The sequence below is a fragment of the Bombus affinis genome, chromosome 10, assembly GCF_024516045.1.
Source record: "Bombus affinis isolate iyBomAffi1 chromosome 10, iyBomAffi1.2, whole genome shotgun sequence".
Lineage (NCBI taxonomy): Eukaryota > Metazoa > Arthropoda > Insecta > Hymenoptera > Apidae > Bombus > Bombus affinis.
This window is the reverse complement of record NC_066353.1, coordinates 6,321,759-6,343,073: the sequence shown is the minus strand read 5'-3', so window position 1 is coordinate 6,343,073 and position 21,315 is coordinate 6,321,759. Positions and strand designations below refer to the sequence as shown.

The 21,315-nt window shown below is 42.9% G+C and overlaps 1 long non-coding RNA gene across 1 annotated transcript in view; it reads left to right on the top strand.

Annotated features, from left to right (window-relative positions):
• The window catches only part of LOC126921576 (uncharacterized), a 37,963-nt gene extending 16,994 nt beyond the window's left edge, over window positions 1–20,969 (top strand). The window contains exon 2 of the long non-coding RNA XR_007712408.1: window positions 20,706–20,969. This is a non-coding gene — a long non-coding RNA (uncharacterized LOC126921576). The remainder of the gene's footprint in view (window positions 1–20,705) is intronic.
• The last annotated feature ends 346 nt before the right edge of the window (window positions 20,970–21,315 follow it).

Here is a 21,315-nt window from a genome sequence, read left to right as displayed (position 1 = left end):
TTCGAGCGAGCGCAGCGAGCGAGGGACGCTTAAAGGTGTGTCACAAACCAACGGTTTGGCACATAGGGGACATTGAAATATTCGCACCAGCCCGAGGAGCCGCAAGTCTTTATCGAATTGCGTACTGACAAAAGTTTACAGTTTATCAATAGTTTTACATAAATAGTAATATTTCCACATAGTACAGTGCAACGTGAGGTCCGAAATCGCACACAAAATTAGGTAATAACGGGAAATATATGCAAGGTAATATAAGGTATATGTATAGCGTGGAAATTGTAATCGTTGCTCGCTCGCTCCGCTCGCTCGTAAAAATCTAGTCCAACCTCACAACCGATCCGACACGATCCCAAATTTGAAATTAGTCGCCTCCTTATCGAATAACGAACGCAAGAATGCTTGGTTTTAGGTCAGGCTATAGTTTTCGAGCGAGCGCAGCGAGCGAGGGACGCTTAAAGGTGTGTCACAAACCAACGGTTTGGCACATAGGGACATTGAAATATTCGCACCAGCCCGAGGAGCCGCAAGTCTTTATCGAATTGCGTACTGACAAAAGTTTACAGTTTATCAATAGTTTTACATAAATAGTAATATTTCCATATAGTACAGTGCAACGTGAGGTCCGAAATCGCACACAAAATTAGGTAATAACGGGAAATATATGCAAGGTAATATAAGGTATATGTATAGCGTGGAAATTGTAATCTTTGCTCGCTCGCTCCGCTCGCTCCTAAAAATCTAGTCCAACCTCACAACCGATCCGACACGATCCCAAATTTGAAATTAGTCGCCTCCTTATCGAATAACGAACGCAAGAATGCTTGGTTTTAGGTCAGGCTATAGTTTTCGAGCGAGCGCAGCGAGCGAGGGACGCTTAAAGGTGTGTCACAAACCAACGGTTTGGCACATAGGGACATTGAAATATTCGCACCAGCCCGAGGAGCCGCAAGTCTTTATCGAATTGCGTACTGACAAAAGTTTACAGTTTATCAATAGTTTTACATAAATAGTAATATTCCCACATAGTACAGTGCAACGTGAGGTCCGAAATCGCACACAAAATTAGGTAATAACGGGAAATATATGCAAGGTAATATAAGGTATATGTATAGCGTGGAAATTGTAATCGTTGCTCGCTCGCTCCGCTCGCTCGTAAAAATCTAGTCCAACCTCACAACCGATCCGACACGATCCCAAATTTGAAATTAGTCGCCTCCTTATCGAATAACGAACGCAAGAATGCTTGGTTTTAGGTCAGGCTATAGTTTTCGAGCGAGCGCAGCGAGCGAGGGACGCTTAAAGGTGTGTCACAAACCAACGGTTTGGCACATAGGGACATTGAAATATTCGCACCAGCCCGAGGAGCCGCAAGTCTTTATCGAATTGCGTACTGACAAAAGTTTACAGTTTATCAATAGTTTTACATAAATAGTAATATTTCCACATAGTACAGTGCAACGTGAGGTCCGAAATCGCACACAAAATTAGGTAATAACGGGAAATATATGCAAGGTAATATAAGGTATATGTATAGCGTGGAAATTGTAATCGTTGCTCGCTCGCTCCGCTCGCTCGTAAAAATCTAGTTCAACCTCACAACCGATCCGACACGATCCCAAATTTGAAATTAGTCGCCTCCTTATCGAATAACGAACGCAAGAATGCTTGGTTTTAGGTCAGGCTATAGTTTTCGAGCGAGCGCAGCGAGCGAGGGACGCTTAAAGGTGTGTCACAAACCAACGGTTTGGCACATAGGGACATTGAAATATTCGCACCAGCCCGAGGAGCCGCAAGTCTTTATCGAATTGCGTACTGACAAAAGTTTACAGTTTATCAATAGTTTTACATAAATAGTAATATTTCCACATAGTACAGTGCAACGTGAGGTCCGAAATCGCACACAAAATTAGGTAATAACGGGAAATATATGCAAGGTAATATAAGGTATATGTATAGCGTGGAAATTGTAATCGTTGCTCGCTCGCTCCGCTCGCTCGTAAAAATCTAGTCCAACCTCACAACCGATCCGACACGATCCCAAATTTGAAATTAGTCGCCTCCTTATCGAATAACGAACGCAAGAATGCTTGGTTTTAGGTCAGGCTATAGTTTTCGAGCGAGCGCAGCGAGCGAGGGACGCTTAAAGGTGTGTCACAAACCAACGGTTTGGCACATAGGGACATTGAAATATTCGCACCAGCCCGAGGAGCCGCAAGTCTTTATCGAATTGCGTACTGACAAAAGTTTACAGTTTATCAATAGTTTTACATAAATAGTAATATTTCCACATAGTACAGTGCAACGTGAGGTCCGAAATCGCACACAAAATTAGGTAATAACGGGAAATATATGCAAGGTAATATAAGGTATATGTATAGCGTGGAAATTGTAATCGTTGCTCGCTCGCTCCGCTCGCTCGTAAAAATCTAGTCCAACCTCACAACCGATCCGACACGATCCCAAATTTGAAATTAGTCGCCTCCTTATCGAATAACGAACGCAAGAATGCTTGGTTTTAGGTCAGGCTATAGTTTTCGAGCGAGCGCAGCGAGCGAGGGACGCTTAAAGGTGTGTCACAAACCAACGGTTTGGCACATAGGGACATTGAAATATTCGCACCAGCCCGAGGAGCCGCAAGTCTTTATCGAATTGCGTACTGACAAAAGTTTACAGTTTATCAATAGTTTTACATAAATAGTAATATTTCCACATAGTACAGTGCAACGTGAGGTCCGAAATCGCACACAAAATTAGGTAATAACGGGAAATATATGCAAGGTAATATAAGGTATATGTATAGCGTGGAAATTGTAATCGTTGCTCGCTCGCTCCGCTCGCTCGTAAAAATCTAGTCCAACCTCACAACCGATCCGACACGATCCCAAATTTGAAATTAGTCGCCTCCTTATCGAATAACGAACGCAAGAATGCTTGGTTTTAGGTCAGGCTATAGTTTTCGAGCGAGCGCAGCGAGCGAGGGACGCTTAAAGGTGTGTCACAAACCAACGGTTTGGCACATAGGGACATTGAAATATTCGCACCAGCCCGAGGAGCCGCAAGTCTTTATCGAATTGCGTACTGACAAAAGTTTACAGTTTATCAATAGTTTTACATAAATAGTAATATTTCCACATAGTACAGTGCAACGTGAGGTCCGAAATCGCACACAAAATTAGGTAATAACGGGAAATATATGCAAGGTAATATAAGGTATATGTATAGCGTGGAAATTGTAATCGTTGCTCGCTCGCTCCGCTCGCTCGTAAAAATCTAGTCCAACCTCACAACCGATCCGACACGATCCCAAATTTGAAATTAGTCGCCTCCTTATCGAATAACGAACGCAAGAATGCTTGGTTTTAGGTCAGGCTATAGTTTTCGAGCGAGCGCAGCGAGCGAGGGACGCTTAAAGGTGTGTCACAAACCAACGGTTTGGCACATAGGGACATTGAAATATTCGCACCAGCCCGAGGAGCCGCAAGTCTTTATCGAATTGCGTACTGACAAAAGTTTACAGTTTATCAATAGTTTTACATAAATAGTAATATTTCCACATAGTACAGTGCAACGTGAGGTCCGAAATCGCACACAAAATTAGGTAATAACGGGAAATATATGCAAGGTAATATAAGGTATATGTATAGCGTGGAAATTGTAATCGTTGCTCGCTCGCTCCGCTCGCTCGTAAAAATCTAGTCCAACCTCACAACCGATCCGACACGATCCCAAATTTGAAATTAGTCGCCTCCTTATCGAATAACGAACGCAAGAATGCTTGGTTTTAGGTCAGGCTATAGTTTTCGAGCGAGCGCAGCGAGCGAGGGACGCTTAAAGGTGTGTCACAAACCAACGGTTTGGCACATAGGGACATTGAAATATTCGCACCAGCCCGAGGAGCCGCAAGTCTTTATCGAATTGCGTACTGACAAAAGTTTACAGTTTATCAATAGTTTTACATAAATAGTAATATTTCCACATAGTACAGTGCAACGTGAGGTCCGAAATCGCACACAAAATTAGGTAATAACGGGAAATATATGCAAGGTAATATAAGGTATATGTATAGCGTGGAAATTGTAATCGTTGCTCGCTCGCTCCGCTCGCTCGTAAAAATCTAGTCCAACCTCACAACCGATCCGACACGATCCCAAATTTGAAATTAGTCGCCTCCTTATCGAATAACGAACGCAAGAATGCTTGGTTTTAGGTCAGGCTATAGTTTTCGAGCGAGCGCAGCGAGCGAGGGACGCTTAAAGGTGTGTCACAAACCAACGGTTTGGCACATAGGGACATTGAAATATTCGCACCAGCCCGAGGAGCCGCAAGTCTTTATCGAATTGCGTACTGACAAAAGTTTACAGTTTATCAATAGTTTTACATAAATAGTAATATTTCCACATAGTACAGTGCAACGTGAGGTCCGAAATCGCACACAAAATTAGGTAATAACGGGAAATATATGCAAGGTAATATAAGGTATATGTATAGCGTGGAAATTGTAATCGTTGCTCGCTCGCTCCGCTCGCTCGTAAAAATCTAGTCCAACCTCACAACCGATCCGACACGATCCCAAATTTGAAATTAGTCGCCTCCTTATCGAATAACGAACGCAAGAATGCTTGGTTTTAGGTCAGGCTATAGTTTTCGAGCGAGCGCAGCGAGCGAGGGACGCTTAAAGGTGTGTCACAAACCAACGGTTTGGCACATAGGGACATTGAAATATTCGCACCAGCCCGAGGAGCCGCAAGTCTTTATCGAATTGCGTACTGACAAAAGTTTACAGTTTATCAATAGTTTTACATAAATAGTAATATTTCCACATAGTACAGTGCAACGTGAGGTCCGAAATCGCACACAAAATTAGGTAATAACGGGAAATATATGCAAGGTAATATAAGGTATATGTATAGCGTGGAAATTGTAATCGTTGCTCGCTCGCTCCGCTCGCTCGTAAAAATCTAGTCCAACCTCACAACCGATCCGTCACGATCCCAAATTTGAAATTAGTCGCCTCCTTATCGAATAACGAACGCAAGAATGCTTGGTTTTAGGTCAGGCTATAGTTTTCGAGCGAGCGCAGCGAGCGAGGGACGCTTAAAGGTGTGTCACAAACCAACGGTTTGGCACATAGGGACATTGAAATATTCGCACCAGCCCGAGGAGCCGCAAGTCTTTATCGAATTGCGTACTGACAAAAGTTTACAGTTTATCAATAGTTTTACATAAATAGTAATATTTCCACATAGTACAGTGCAACGTGAGGTCCGAAATCACACACAAAATTAGGTAATAATGGGAAATATATGCAAGGTAATATAAGGTATATGTATAGCGTGGAAATTGTAATCGTTGCTCGCTCGCTCCGCTCGCTCGTAAAAATCTAGTCCAACCTCACAACCGATCCGACACGATCCCAAATTTGAAATTAGTCGCCTCCTTATCGAATAACGAACGCAAGAATGCTTGGTTTTAGGTCAGGCTATAGTTTTCGAGCGAGCGCAGCGAGCGAGGGACGCTTAAAGATGTGTCACAAACCAACGGTTTGGCACATAGGGACATTGAAATATTCGCACCAGCCCGAGGAGCCGCAAGTCTTTATCGAATTGCGTACTGACAAAAGTTTACAGTTTATCAATAGTTTTACATAAATAGTAATATTTCCACATAGTACAGTGCAACGTGAGGTCCGAAATCGCACACAAAATTAGGTAATAACGGGAAATATATGCAAGGTAATATATCGCATATGTATAGCTTGGAAATTGTAAGCGTTGCTCGCTCGCACCGCTCGCTCGTAAAAATCTAGTGCAACCTCGCAACCGATCCGACACGTGAGCAAATTCGAAATAAGTCGCCTCCTTATCGAATAACGAACGCAAGAGGGATCGTTTTAGGTTAGGCTATAGTTTTCGAGCGAGCGTAGCGAGCGAGGGACGCGTAATGTTGTGTCACAAACCAACGGTTTGGCACATAGGGACATTGAAATATTCGCACCAGCCCGAGGAGCCGCAAGTCTTTATCGAACTGCGTACTGACAAAAGTTTACAGTTTATCAATAGTTTTACATAAATAGTAATATTTCCACATAGTACAGTGCAACGTGAGGTCCGAAATCGCACACAAGATTAGGTAATAACGGGAAATATATGCAAGGTAATATAAGGTATATGTATAGCGTGGAAATTGTAATCGTTGCTCGCTCGCTCCGCTCGCTCGTAAAAATCTAGTCCAACCTCACAACCGATCCGACACGATCCCAAATTTGAAATTAGTCGCCTCCTTATCGAATAGCGAACGCAAGAATGCTTGGTTTTAGGTCAGGCTATAGTTTTCGAGCGAGCGCAGCGAGCGAGGGACGCTTAAAGGTGTGTCACAAACCAACGGTTTGGCACATAGGGACATTGAAATATTCGCACCAGCGCGAGGAGCCGCAAGTCTTTATTGAATTGCGTACTGACAAAAGTTTACAGTTTATCAATAGTTTTACATAAATAGTAATATTTCCACATAGTACAGTGCAACGTGAGGTCCGAAATCGCACACAAAATTAGGTAATAACGGGAAATATATGCAAGGTAATATAAGGTATATGTATAGCGTGGAAATTGTAATCGTTGCTCGCTCGCTCCGCTCGCTCGTAAAAATCTAGTCCAACCTCACAACCGATCCGACACGATCCCAAATTTGAAATTAGTCGCCTCCTTATCGAATAACGAACGCAAGAATGCTTGGTTTTAGGTCAGGCTATAGTTTTCGAGCGAGCGCAGCGAGCGAGGGACGCTTAAAGGTGTGTCACAAACCAACGGTTTGGCACATAGGGACATTGAAATATTCGCACCAGCCCGAGGAGCCGCAAGTCTTTATCGAACTGCGTACTGACAAAAGTTTACAGTTTATCAATAGTTTTACATAAATAGTAATATTTCCACATAGTACAGTGCAACGTGAGGTCCGAAATCGCACACAAAATTAGGTAATAACGGGAAATATATGCAAGGTAATATAAGGTATATGTATAGCGTGGAAATTGTAATCGTTGCTCGCTCGCTCCGCTCGCTCGTAGAAATCTAGTCCAACCTCACAACCGATCCGACACGATCCCAAATTTGAAATTAGTCGCCTCCTTATCGAATAACGAACGCAAGAATGCTTGGTTTTAGGTCAGGCTATAGTTTTCGAGCGAGCGCAGCGAGCGAGGGACGCTTAAAGGTGTGTCACAAACCAACGGTTTGGCACATAGGGACATTGAAATATTCGCACCAGCCCGAGGAGCCGCAAGTCTTTATTGAATTGCGTACTGACAAAAGTTTACAGTTTATCAATAGTTTTACATAAATAGTAATATTTCCACATAGTACAGTGCAACGTGAGGTCCGAAATCGCAGACAAAATTAGGTAATAACGGGAAATATATGCAAGGTAATATAAGGTATATGTATAGCGTGGAAATTGTAATCGTTGCTCGCTCGCTCCGCTCGCTCGTAAAAATCTAGTCCAACCTCACAACCGATCCGACACGATCCCAAATTTGAAATTAGTCGCCTCCTTATCGAATAACGAACGCAAGAATGCTTGGTTTTAGGTCAGGCTATAGTTTTCGAGCGAGCGCAGCGAGCGAGGGACGCTTAAAGGTGTGTCACAAACCAACGGTTTGGCACATAGGGACATTGATATATTCGCACCAGCCCGAGGAGCCGCAAGTCTTTATCGAATTGCGTACTGACAAAAGTTTACAGTTTATCAATAGTTTTACATAAATAGTAATATTTCCACATAGTACAGTGCAACGTGAGGTCCGAAATCGCACACAAAATTAGGTAATAACGGGAAATATATGCAAGGTAATATAAGGTATATGTATAGCGTGGAAATTGTAATCGTTGCTCGCTCGCTCCGCTCGCTCGTAAAAATCTAGTCCAACCTCACAACCGATCCGACACGATCCCAAATTTGAAATTAGTCGCCTCCTTATCGAATAACGAACGCAAGAATGCTTGGTTTTAGGTCAGGCTATAGTTTTCGAGCGAGCGCAGCGAGCGAGGGACGCTTAAAGGTGTGTCACAAACCAACGGTTTGGCACATAGGGACATTGAAATATTCGCACCAGCCCGAGGAGCCGCAAGTCTTTATCGAATTGCGTACTGACAAAAGTTTACAGTTTATCAATAGTTTTACATAAATAGTAATATTTCCACATAGTACAGTGCAACGTGAGGTCCGAAATCGCACACAAAATTAGGTAATAACGGGAAATATATGCAAGGTAATATAAGGTATATGTATAGCGTGGAAATTGTAATCGTTGCTCGCTCGCTCCGCTCGCTCGTAAAAATCTAGTCCAACCTCACAACCGATCCGACACGATCCCAAATTTGAAATTAGTCGCCTCCTTATCGAATAACGAACGCAAGAATGCTTGGTTTTAGGTCAGGCTATAGTTTTCGAGCGAGCGCAGCGAGCGAGGGACGCTTAAAGGTGTGTCACAAACCAACGGTTTGGCACATAGGGACATTGAAATATTCGCACCAGCCCGAGGAGCCGCAAGTCTTTATCGAATTGCGTACTGACAAAAGTTTACAGTTTATCAATAGTTTTACATAAATAGTAATATTTCCACATAGTACAGTGCAACGTGAGGTCCGAAATCGCACACAAGATTAGGTAATAACGGGAAATATATGCAAGGTAATATAAGGTATATGTATAGCGTGGAAATTGTAATCGTTGCTCGCTCGCTCCGCTCGCTCGTAAAAATCTAGTCCAACCTCACAACCGATCCGACACGATCCCAAATTTGAAATTAGTCGCCTCCTTATCGAATAACGAACGCAAGAATGCTTGGTTTTAGGTCAGGCTATAGTTTTCGAGCGAGCGCAGCGAGCGAGGGACGCTTAAAGGTGTGTCACAAACCAACGGTTTGGCACATAGGGACATTGAAATATTCGCACCAGCCCGAGGAGCCGCAAGTCTTTATCGAATTGCGTACTGACAAAAGTTTACAGTTTATCAATAGTTTTACATAAATATTAATATTTCCACATAGTACAGTGCAACGTGAGGTCCGAAATCGCACACAAAATTAGGTAATAACGGGAAATATATGCAAGGTAATATAAGGTATATGTATAGCGTGGAAATTGTAATCGTTGCTCGCTCGCTCCGCTCGCTCGTAAAAATCTAGTCCAACCTCACAACCGATCCGACACGATCCCAAATTTGAAATTAGTCGCCTCCTTATCGAATAACGAACGCAAGAATGCTTGGTTTTAGGTCAGGCTATAGTTTTCGAGCGAGCGCAGCGAGCGAGGGACGCTTAAAGGTGTGTCACAAACCAACGGTTTGGCACATAGGGACATTGAAATATTCGCACCAGCCCGAGGAGCCGCAAGTCTTTATTGAATTGCGTACTGACAAAAGTTTACAGTTTATCAATAGTTTTACATAAATAGTAATATTTCCACATAGTACAGTGCAACGTGAGGTCCGAAATCGCACACAAAATTAGGTAATAACGGGAAATATATGCAAGGTAATATAAGGTATATGTATAGCGTGGAAATTGTAATCGTTGCTCGCTCGCTCCGCTCGCTCGTAAAAATCTAGTCCAACCTCACAACCGATCCGACACGATCCCAAATTTGAAATTAGTCGCCTCCTTATCGAATAACGAACGCAAGAATGCTTGGTTTTAGGTCAGGCTATAGTTTTCGAGCGAGCGCAGCGAGCGAGGGACGCTTAAAGGTGTGTCATAAACCAACGGTTTGGCACATAGGGACATTGAAATATTCGCACCAGCCCGAGGAGCCGCAAGTCTTTATCGAACTGCGTACTGACAAAAGTTTACAGTTTATCAATAGTTTTACATAAATAGTAATATTTCCACATAGTACAGTGCAACGTGAGGTCCGAAATCGCACACAAAATTAGGTAATAACGGGAAATATATGCAAGGTAATATAAGGTATATGTATAGCGTGGAAATTGTAATCGTTGCTCGCTCGCTCCGCTCGCTCGTAAAAATCTAGTCCAACCTCACAACCGATCCGACACGATCCCAAATTTGAAATTAGTCGCCTCCTTATCGAATAACGAACGCAAGAATGCTTGGTTTTAGGTCAGGCTATAGTTTTCGAGCGAGCGCAGCGAGCGAGGGACGCTTAAAGGTGTGTCACAAACCAACGGTTTGGCACATAGGGACATTGAAATATTCGCACCAGCCCGAGGAGCCGCAAGTCTTTATTGAATTGCGTACTGACAAAAGTTTACAGTTTATCAATAGTTTTACATAAATAGTAATATTTCCACATAGTACAGTGCAACGTGAGGTCCGAAATCGCAGACAAAATTAGGTAATAACGGGAAATATATGCAAGGTAATATAAGGTATATGTATAGCGTGGAAATTGTAATCGTTGCTCGCTCGCTCCGCTCGCTCGTAAAAATCTAGTCCAACCTCACAACCGATCCGACACGATCCCAAATTTGAAATTAGTCGCCTCCTTATCGAATAACGAACGCAAGAATGCTTGGTTTTAGGTCAGGCTATAGTTTTCGAGCGAGCGCAGCGAGCGAGGGACGCTTAAAGGTGTGTCACAAACCAACGGTTTGGCACATAGGGACATTGATATATTCGCACCAGCCCGAGGAGCCGCAAGTCTTTATCGAGTTGCGTACTGACAAAAGTTTACAGTTTATCAATAGTTTTACATAAATAGTAATATTTCCACATAGTACAGTGCAACGTGAGGTCCGAAATCGCACACAAAATTAGGTAATAACGGGAAATATATGCAAGGTAATATAAGGTATATGTATAGCGTGGAAATTGTAATCGTTGCTCGCTCGCTCCGCTCGCTCGTAAAAATCTAGTCCAACCTCACAACCGATCCGACACGATCCCAAATTTGAAATTAGTCGCCTCCTTATCGAATAACGAACGCAAGAATGCTTGGTTTTAGGTCAGGCTATAGTTTTCGAGCGAGCGCAGCGAGCGAGGGACGCTTAAAGGTGTGTCACAAACCAACGGTTTGGCACATAGGGACATTGAAATATTCGCACCAGCCCGAGGAGCCGCAAGTCTTTATCGAATTGCGTACTGACAAAAGTTTACAGTTTATCAATAGTTTTACATAAATAGTAATATTTCCACATAGTACAGTGCAACGTGAGGTCCGAAATCGCACACAAAATTAGGTAATAACGGGAAATATATGCAAGGTAATATAAGGTATATGTATAGCGTGGAAATTGTAATCGTTGCTCGCTCGCTCCGCTCGCTCGTAAAAATCTAGTCCAACCTCACAACCGATCCGACACGATCCCAAATTTGAAATTAGTCGCCTCCTTATCGAATAACGAACGCAAGAATGCTTGGTTTTAGGTCAGGCTATAGTTTTCGAGCGAGCGCAGCGAGCGAGGGACGCTTAAAGGTGTGTCACAAACCAACGGTTTGGCACATAGGGACATTGAAATATTCGCACCAGCCCGAGGAGCCGCAAGTCTTTATCGAATTGCGTACTGACAAAAGTTTACAGTTTATCAATAGTTTTACATAAATAGTAATATTTCCACATAGTACAGTGCAACGTGAGGTCCGAAATCGCACACAAAATTAGGTAATAACGGGAAATATATGCAAGGTAATATAAGGTATATGTATAGCGTGGAAATTGTAATCGTTGCTCGCTCGCTCCGCTCGCTCGTAAAAATCTAGTCCAACCTCACAACCGATCCGACACGATCCCAAATTTGAAATTAGTCGCCTCCTTATCGAATAACGAACGCAAGAATGCTTGGTTTTAGGTCAGGCTATAGTTTTCGAGCGAGCGCAGCGAGCGAGGGACGCTTAAAGGTGTGTCACAAACCAACGGTTTGGCACATAGGGACATTGATATATTCGCACCAGCCCGAGGAGCCGCAAGTCTTTATGGAATTGCGTACTGACAAAAGTTTACAGTTTATCAATAGTTTTACATAAATAGTAATATTTCCACATAGTACAGTGCAACGTGAGGTCCGAAATCGCACACAAAATTAGGTAATAACGGGAAATATATGCAAGGTAATATAAGGTATATGTATAGCGTGGAAATTGTAATCGTTGCTCGCTCGCTCCGCTCGCTCGTAAAAATCTAGTCCAACCTCACAACCGATCCGACACGATCCAAAATTTGAAATTAGTCGCCTCCTTATCGAATAACGAACGCAAGAATGCTTGGTTTTAGGTCAGGCTATAGTTTTCGAGCGAGCGCAGCGAGCGAGGGACGCTTAAAGGTGTGTCATAAACCAACGGTTTGGCACATAGGGACATTGAAATATTCGCACCAGCCCGAGGAGCCGCAAGTCTTTATCGAACTGCGTACTGACAAAAGTTTACAGTTTATCAATAGTTTTACATAAATAGTAATATTTCCACATAGTACAGTGCAACGTGAGGTCCGAAATCGCACACAAAATTAGGTAATAACGGGAAATATATGCAAGGTAATATAAGGTATATGTATAGCGTGGAAATTGTAATCGTTGCTCGCTCGCTCCGCTCGCTCGTAAAAATCTAGTCCAACCTCACAACCGATCCGACACGATCCCAAATTTGAAATTAGTCGCCTCCTTATCGAATAACGAACGCAAGAATGCTTGGTTTTAGGTCAGGCTATAGTTTTCGAGCGAGCGCAGCGAGCGAGGGACGCTTAAAGGTGTGTCACAAACCAACGGTTTGACATAGGGTCATTGAAATATTCGCAACAGCCCGAGGAGCCGGAAGTCTTTATCGAACTGCGTACTGACAAAAGTTTACAGTTTATCAATGGTTTTACATAAATAGTAATATTTCCACATAGTACAGTGCAACGTGAGGTCCGAAATCGCAGACAAAATTAGGTAATAACAGGAAATACATGCAAGGCAGTATAAGGTATATGTATTGAGTGGAAATTGTAATCGTTGCTCGCTCGCAGCGCTCGCTCGTAAAAATCTAGTCCAACCTCGCAACCGATCCGACACGTGAGCAAATTCGAAATAAGTCGCCTCCTTATCGAATAACGAACGCAAGAGGGATGGTTTTAGGTTAGGCTATAGTTTTCGAGCGAGCGTAGCGAGCGAGGGACGCGTAAAGGTGTGTCACAAACCAACGGTTTGGCACATAGGGTCATTGAAATATTCGCAACAGCCCGAGGAGCCGGAAGTCTTTATCGAACTGCGTACTGACAAAAGTTTACAGTTTATCAATAGTTTTACATAAATAGTAATATTTCCACATAGTACAGTGCAACGTGAGGACCGAAATCGCTCACAAAATGAGGCAATAACAGGAAATACATGCAAGGCAATATAAGGTATATGTATAGAGTGGAAATTATAATCGCTGTTCGCTCGTACCGCTCGCTCGTAAAAATCTAGTCCAACCTCACAACCGATCCGACACGATCGCAAATTTGAAATAAGTCGCCTCCTTATCGAATAACGAACGCAAGAGGGATTGGTTTTAGGTTAGGCTATAGTTTTCGAGCGAGCGCAGCGAGCGAGGGACGCGTAAAAGTGTGTCACAAACCAACGGTTTGGCACATAGTGTCATTGAAATATTCGCAACAGCCCGAGGAGCCGGAAGTCTTTATCGAACTGCGTACTGACAAAAGTTTACAGTTTATCAATAGTTTTACATAAATAGTAATATTTCCACATAGTACAGTGCAACGTGAGGTCCGAAATCGCAGACAAAATTAGGTAATAACGGGAAATATATGCAAGGTAATATAAGGTATATGTATAGCGTGGAAATTGTAATCGTTGCTCGCTCGCTCCGCTCGCTCGTAAAAATCTAGTCCAACCTCACAACCGATCCGACACGATCCCAAATTTGAAATTAGTCGCCTCCTTATCGAATAACGAACGCAAGAATGCTTGGTTTTAGGTCAGGCTATAGTTTTCGAGCGAGCGCAGCGAGCGAGGGACGCTTAAAGGTGTGTCACAAACCAACGGTTTGGCACATAGGGACATTGAAATATTCGCACCAGCCCGAGGAGCCGCAAGTCTTTATCGAATTGCGTACTGACAAAAGTTTACAGTTTATCAATAGTTTTACATAAATAGTAATATTTCCACATAGTACAGTGCAACGTGAGGTCCGAAATCGCACACAAAATTAGGTAATAACGGGAAATATATGCAAGGTAATATAAGGTATATGTATAGCGTGGAAATTGTAATCGTTGCTCGCTCGCTCCGCTCGCTCGTAAAAATCAAGTCCAACCTCACAACCGATCCGACACGATCCCAAATTTGAAATTAGTCGCCTCCTTATCGAATAACGAACGCAAGAATGCTTGGTTTTAGGTCAGGCTATAGTTTTCGAGCGAGCGCAGCGAGCGAGGGACGCTTAAAGGTGTGTCACAAACCAACGGTTTGGCACATAGGGACATTGAAATATTCGCACCAGCCCGAGGAGCCGCAAGTCTTTATCGAATTGCGTACTGACAAAAGTTTACAGTTTATCAATAGTTTTACATAAATAGTAATATTTCCACATAGTACAGTGCAACGTGAGGACCGAAATCGCTCACAAAATTAGGCAATAACAGGAAATACATGCAAGGCAATATAAGGTATATGTATAGAGTGGAAATTATAATCGCTGTTCGCTCGTACCGCTCGCTCGTAAAAATCTAGTCCAACCTCACAACCGATCCGACACGATCGCAAATTTGAAATTAGTCGCCTCCTTATCGAATAACGAACGCAAGAATGCTTGGTTTTAGGTCAGGCTATAGTTTTCGAGCGAGCGCAGCGAGCGAGGGACGCGTAAAGGTGTGTCACAAACCAACGGTTTGGCACATAGGGTCATTGAAATATTCGCACCAGCCCGAGGAGCCGCAAGTCTTTATCGAATTGCGTACTGACAAAAGTTTACAGTTTATCAATAGTTTTACATAAATAGTAATATTTCCACATAGTACAGTGCAACGTGAGGTCCGAAATCGCAGACAAAATTAGGTAATAACGGGAAATATATGCAAGGTAATATATCGCATATGTATAGCTTGGAAATTGTAAGCGTTGCTCGCTCGCACCGCTCGCTCGTAAAAATCTAGTGCAACCTCGCAACCGATCCGACACGTGAGCAAATTCGAAATAAGTCGCCTCCTTATCGAATAACGAACGCAAGAGGGATGGTTTTAGGTTAGGCTATAGTTTTCGAGCGAGAGTAGCGAGCGAGGGACGCGTAAAGGTGTGTCACAAACCAACGGTTTGGCATATAGGGTCATTGAAATATTCGCAACAGCCCGAGGAGCCGGAAGTCTTTATCGAACTGCGTACTGACAAAAGTTTACAGTTTATCAATGGTTTTACATAAATAGTAATATTTCCACATAGTACAGTGCAACGTGAGGTCCGAAATCGCAGACAAAATTAGGTAATAACAGGAAATACATGCAAGGCAGTATAAGGTATATGTATTGAGTGGAAATTGTAATCGTTGCTCGCTCGCAGCGCTCGCTCGTAAAAATCTAGTCCAACCTCACAACCGATCCGACACGTGAGCAAATTCGAAATAAGTCGCCTTCTTATCGAATAACGAACGCAAGAGGGATGGTTTTAGGTTAGGCTATAGTTTTCGAGCGAGCGTAGCGAGCGAGGGACGCGTAAAGGTGTGTCACAAACCAACGGTTTGGCACATAGGGTCATTGAAATATTCGCAACAGACCGAGGAGCCGGAAGTCTTTATCGAACTGCGTACTGACAAAAGTTTACAGTTTATCAATAGTTTTACATAAATAGTAATATTTCCACATAGTACAGTGCAACGTGAGGTCCGAAATCGCACACAAAATTAGGTAATAACGGGAAATATATGCAAGGTAATATAAGGTATATGTATAGCGTGGAAATTGTAATCGTTGCTCGCTCGCTCCGCTCGCTCGTAAAAATCTAGTCCAACCTCACAACCGATCCGACACGATCCCAAATTTGAAATTAGTCGCCTCCTTATCGAATAACGAACGCAAGAATGCTTGGTTTTAGGTCAGGTTATAGTTTTCGAGCGAGCGCAGCGAGCGAGGGACGCTTAAAGGTGTGTCACAAACCAACGGTTTGGCACATAGGGACATTGAAATATTCGCACCAGCCCGAGGAGCCGCAAGTCTTTATCGAATTGCGTACTGACAAAAGTTTACAGTTTATCAATAGTTTTACATAAATAGTAATATTTCCACATAGTACAGTGCAACGTGAGTTCCGAAATCGCTCACAAAATTAGGCAATAACAGGAAATACATGCAAGGCAATATAAGGTATATGTATAGAGTGGAAATTATAATCGCTGTTCGCTCGTACCGCTCGCTCGTAAAAATCTAGTCCAACCTCACAACCGATCCGACACGATCGCAAATTTGAAATTAGTCGCCTCCTTATCGAATAACGAACGCAAGAATGCTTGGTTTTAGGTCAGGCTATAGTTTTCGAGCGAGCGCAGCGAGCGAGGGACGCGTAAAGGTGTGTCACAAACCAACGGTTTGGCACATAGGGTCATTGAAATATTCGCAACAGCCCGAGGAGCTGGAAGTCTTTATCGAACTGCGTACTGACAAAAGTTTACAGTTTATCAATAGTTTTACATAAATAGTAATATTTCCACATAGTACAGTGCAACGTGAGGTCCGAAATCGCAGACAAAATTAGGTAATAACGGGAAATATATGCAAGGTAATATAAGGTATATGTATAGCGTGGAAATTGTAATCGTTGCTCGCTCGCTCCGCTCGCTCGTATAAATCTAGTCCAACCTCACAACCGACCCGACACGATCCCAAATTTGAAATTAGTCGCCTCCTTATCGAATAACGAACGCAAGAATGCTTGGTTTTAGGTCAGGCTATAGTTTTCGAGCGAGCGCAGCGAGCGAGGGACGCTTAAAGGTGTGTCACAAACCAACGGTTTGGCTCATAGGGACATTGAAATATTCGCACCAGCCCGAGGAGCCGGAAGTCTTTATCGAACTGCGTACTGACAAAAGTTTACAGTTTATCAATAGTTTTATATAAATAGTAATATTTCCACATAGTACAGTGCAACGTGATGTCCGTAATCGCAGACAAAATTAGGTAATAACAGGAAATATATGCAGGGCAATACAAGGTATATGTATAGCGTGGAAATTGTAATCGTTGCTCGCTCGCTCCGCTCGCTCGTAAAAATCTAGTCCAATCTCACAACCGATCCGACACGATCGCAAATTTGAAATAAGTCGCCTCCTTATCGAATAACGAACGCAAGAATGTTTGGTTTTAGGTCAGGCTATAGTTTTCGAGCGAGCGCAGCGAGCGAGGGACGATTAAAGGTGTGTCACAAACCAACGGTTTGGCACATAGGGACATTGAAATATTCGCACCAGACCGAGGAGACGCAAGTCTTTATCGAGTTGCGTACTGACAAAAGTTTACAGTTTATCAATAGTTTTACATAAATAGTAATATTTCCACATAGTACAGTGCAACGTGAGGTCCGAAATCGCTGACAAAATTAGGCAATAACAGGAAATACATGCAAGGCAATATAAGGTATATGTATAGCGTGGAAATTGTAATCGTTGCTCGCTCGCTCCGCTCGCTCGTAAAAATCTAGTCCAACCTCACAACCGATCAGATACGATCGCAAATTTGAAATAAGACGCCTCCTTATCGAATAACGAACGCAAGAGGGATTGGTTTTAGGTTAGGCTATAGTTTTCGACCGAGCGCAGCGAGCGAGGGACGCGTAATGGTTTGTCACAAACCAACGGTTTTGCACATAGGGACATTGAAATATTCGCACCAGTCTGAGGAGCCGGAAGCCTTTATCGAACTGCGTACTGACAAAAGTTTACAGTTTATCAATAGTTTTACATTAATAGTAATATTTCCACATAGTACAGTGCAACGTGATGTCCGAAATCGCAGACAAAATTAGGTAATAACAGGAAATATATGCAAGGCAATATAAGGTATATGTATAGCGTGGAAATTGTAATCGTTGCTCGCTCGCTCCGCTCGCTCGTAAAAATCTAGTCCAACCTCACAACCGATCAGATACGATAGCAAATTTGAAATAAGACGCCTCCTTATCGAATAACGAACGCAAGAGGGATTGGTTTTAGGTTAGGCTATAGTTTTCGAGCGAGCGCAGCGAGCGAGGGACGCTTAAAGGTGTGTCACAAACCAACGGTTTGGCACATAGGGACATTGAAATATTCGCACCAGCCCGAGGAACCGCAAGTCTTTATCGAATTGCGTACTGACAAAAGTTTACAGTTTATCAATGGTTATACATAAATAGTAATATTTCCACATAGTACAGTGCAACGTGAGATCCGAAATCGCTGACAAAATTAGGCAATAACAGGAAATACCTGCAAGGCCATATAAGGTATATGTATAGAGTGGAAATTATAATCGCTGTTCGCTCGTACCGCTCTCTCGTAAAAATCTAGTCCAACCTCACAACCGATCCGACACGTTAGCAAACTTGAAATATGTCGCCTCGTTATCGATTAACGAACGCAAGAGGGCTTGGTATTAGGTTAGGCTATAGTTTTCGAGCGAGCGCAGCGAGCGAGGGACGCTTAAAGGTGTGTCACAAACCAACGGTTTGGCACATAGGGACATTGAAATATTCGCACCAGCCCGAGGAACCGCAAGTCTTTATCGAATTGCGTACTGACAAAAGTTTACAGTTTATCAATAGTTTTACATAAATAGTAATATTTCCACATAGAACAGTGCAACGTGAGGTCCGAAATCGCTGACAAAATTAGGTAATAACGGGAAATACATGCAAGGCAATATAAGGTATATGTATAGCGTGGAAATAGTAATAATTGCTCGCTCGTACCGCTTGCTCGTAAAAATCTAGTCCAACCTCGCAACCGATCCGACACGTGTGCAAATTCGAAATAAGTCGCCTCCTTATCGAATAACGAACCCAAGAGGGATGGTTTTAGGTTAGGCTATAGTTTTCGAGCGAGCGTAGCGAGCGAGGGTCGCGTAAAGGTGTGTCACAAACCAACGGTTTGGCATATAGGGTCATTGAAATATTCGCAACAGCCCGAGGAGCCGGAAGTCTTTATCGAACTGCGTACTGACAAAAGTTTACAGTTTATCAATGGTTTTACATAAATAGTAATATTTCCACATAGTACAGTGCAACGTGAGGTCCGAAATCGCAGACAAAATTAGGTAATAACAGGAAATACATGCAAGGCAGTATAAGGTATATGTATTGAGTGGAAATTGTAATCGTTGCACGCTCGCAGCGCTCGCTCGTAAAAATCTAGTCCAACCTCGCAACCGATCCGACACGTGAGCAAATTCGAAATAAGTCGCCACCTTATCGAATAACGAACGCAAGAGGGATGGTTTTAGGTTAGGCTATAGTTTTCGAGCGAGCGTAGCGAGCGAGGGACGCGTAAAGGTGTGTCACAAACCAACGGTTTGGCACGTAGGGTCATTGAAATATTCGCAACAGCCCGAGGAGCCGGAAGTCTTTATCGAACTGCGTACTGACAAAAGTTTACAGTTTATCAATAGTTTTACATAAATAGTAATATTTCCACATAGTACAGTGCAACGTGAGGTCCGAAATCGCAGACAAAATTAGGTAATAACAGGAAATATATGCAAGGTAATACATCGCATATGTATAGCTTGGAAATTGTAAGCGTTGCTCGCTCGCAGCGCATGCTCGTAAAAATCTAGTCCAACCTCGCAACCGATCCGACACGTGAGCAAATTCGAAATAAGTCGCCTCCTTATCGAATAACGAACGCAAGAGGGATGGTTTTAGGTTAGGCTATAGTTTTCGAGCGAGCGTAGCGAGCGAGGGACGCCTAAAGGTGTGTCACAAACCAACGGTTTGGCACATAGGATCATTGAAATATTCGCAACAGTCCGAGGAGCTGGAAGTCTTTATCGAACTGCGTACTGACAAAAGTTTACAGTTTATCAATAGTTTTACATAAATAGTAATATTTCCACATAGTACAGTGCAACGTGAGGTCCGAAATCGCAGACAAAATTAGGTAATAACAGGAAATATATGCAAGGCAATATAAGGTATATGTATAGCGTGGAAATTGTAATCGTTGCTCGCTCGCTCCGCTGGCTCGTAAAAATCTAGTCCAACCTCACAACCGATCAGATACGATGGCAAATTTGAAATAAGACGCCTCCTTATCGAATAACGAACGCAAGAGGGATTGGTTTTAGGTTAGGCTATAGTTTTCGACCAAGCGCAGCGAGCGAGGGACGCGTAAAGGTGTGTCACAAACCAACGGTTTGGCTCATAGGGACATTGAAATATTCGCACCAGCCCGAGGAGCCGGAAGTCTTTATCGAACTGCGTACTGACAAAAGTTTACAGTTTATCAATAGTTTTATATAAATAGTAATATTTCCACATAGTACAGTGCAACGTGATGTCCGTAATCGCAGACAAAATTAGGTAATAACAGGAAATATATGCAGGGCAATACAAGGTATATGTATAGCGTGGAAATTGTAATCGTTGCTCGCTCGCTCCGCTCGCTCGTAAAAATCTAGTCCAATCTCACAACCGATCCGACACGATCGCAAATTTGAAATAAGTCGCCTCCTTATCGAATAACGAACGCAAGAATGTTTGGTTTTAGGTCAGGCTATAGTTTTCGAGCGAGCGCAGCGAGCGAGGGACGCTTAAAGGTGTGTCACAAACCAACGGTTTGGCACATAGGGACATTGAAATATTCGCACCAGCCCGAGGAACCGCAAGTCTTTATCGAATTGCGTACTGACAAAAGTTTACAGTTTATCAATAGTTTTACATAAATAGTAATATTTCCACATAGAACAGTGCAACGTGAGGTCCGAAATCGCTGACAAAATTAGGCAATAACGGGAAATACATGCAAGGCAATATAAGGTATATGTATAGCGTGGAAATTGTAATCGTTGCTCGCTCGCTCCGCTCGCTCGTAAAAATCTAGTCCAACCTCACAACCGATCAGATACGATCGCAAATTTGAAATAAGACGCCTCCTTATCGAATAACGAACGCAAGAGGGATTGGTTTTAGGTTAGGCTATAGTTTTCGACCGAGCGCAGCGAGCGAGGGACGCGTAATGGTTTGTCACAAACAAACGGTTTTGCACATAGGGACATTGAAATATTCGCACCAGTCTGAGAAGCCGGAAGCCTTTATCGAACTGCGTACTGACAAAAGTTTACAGTTTATCAATAGTTATACCTAAATAGTAATATTTCCACATAGTACAGTGCAACGTGAGATCCGAAATCGCTGACAAAATTGGGC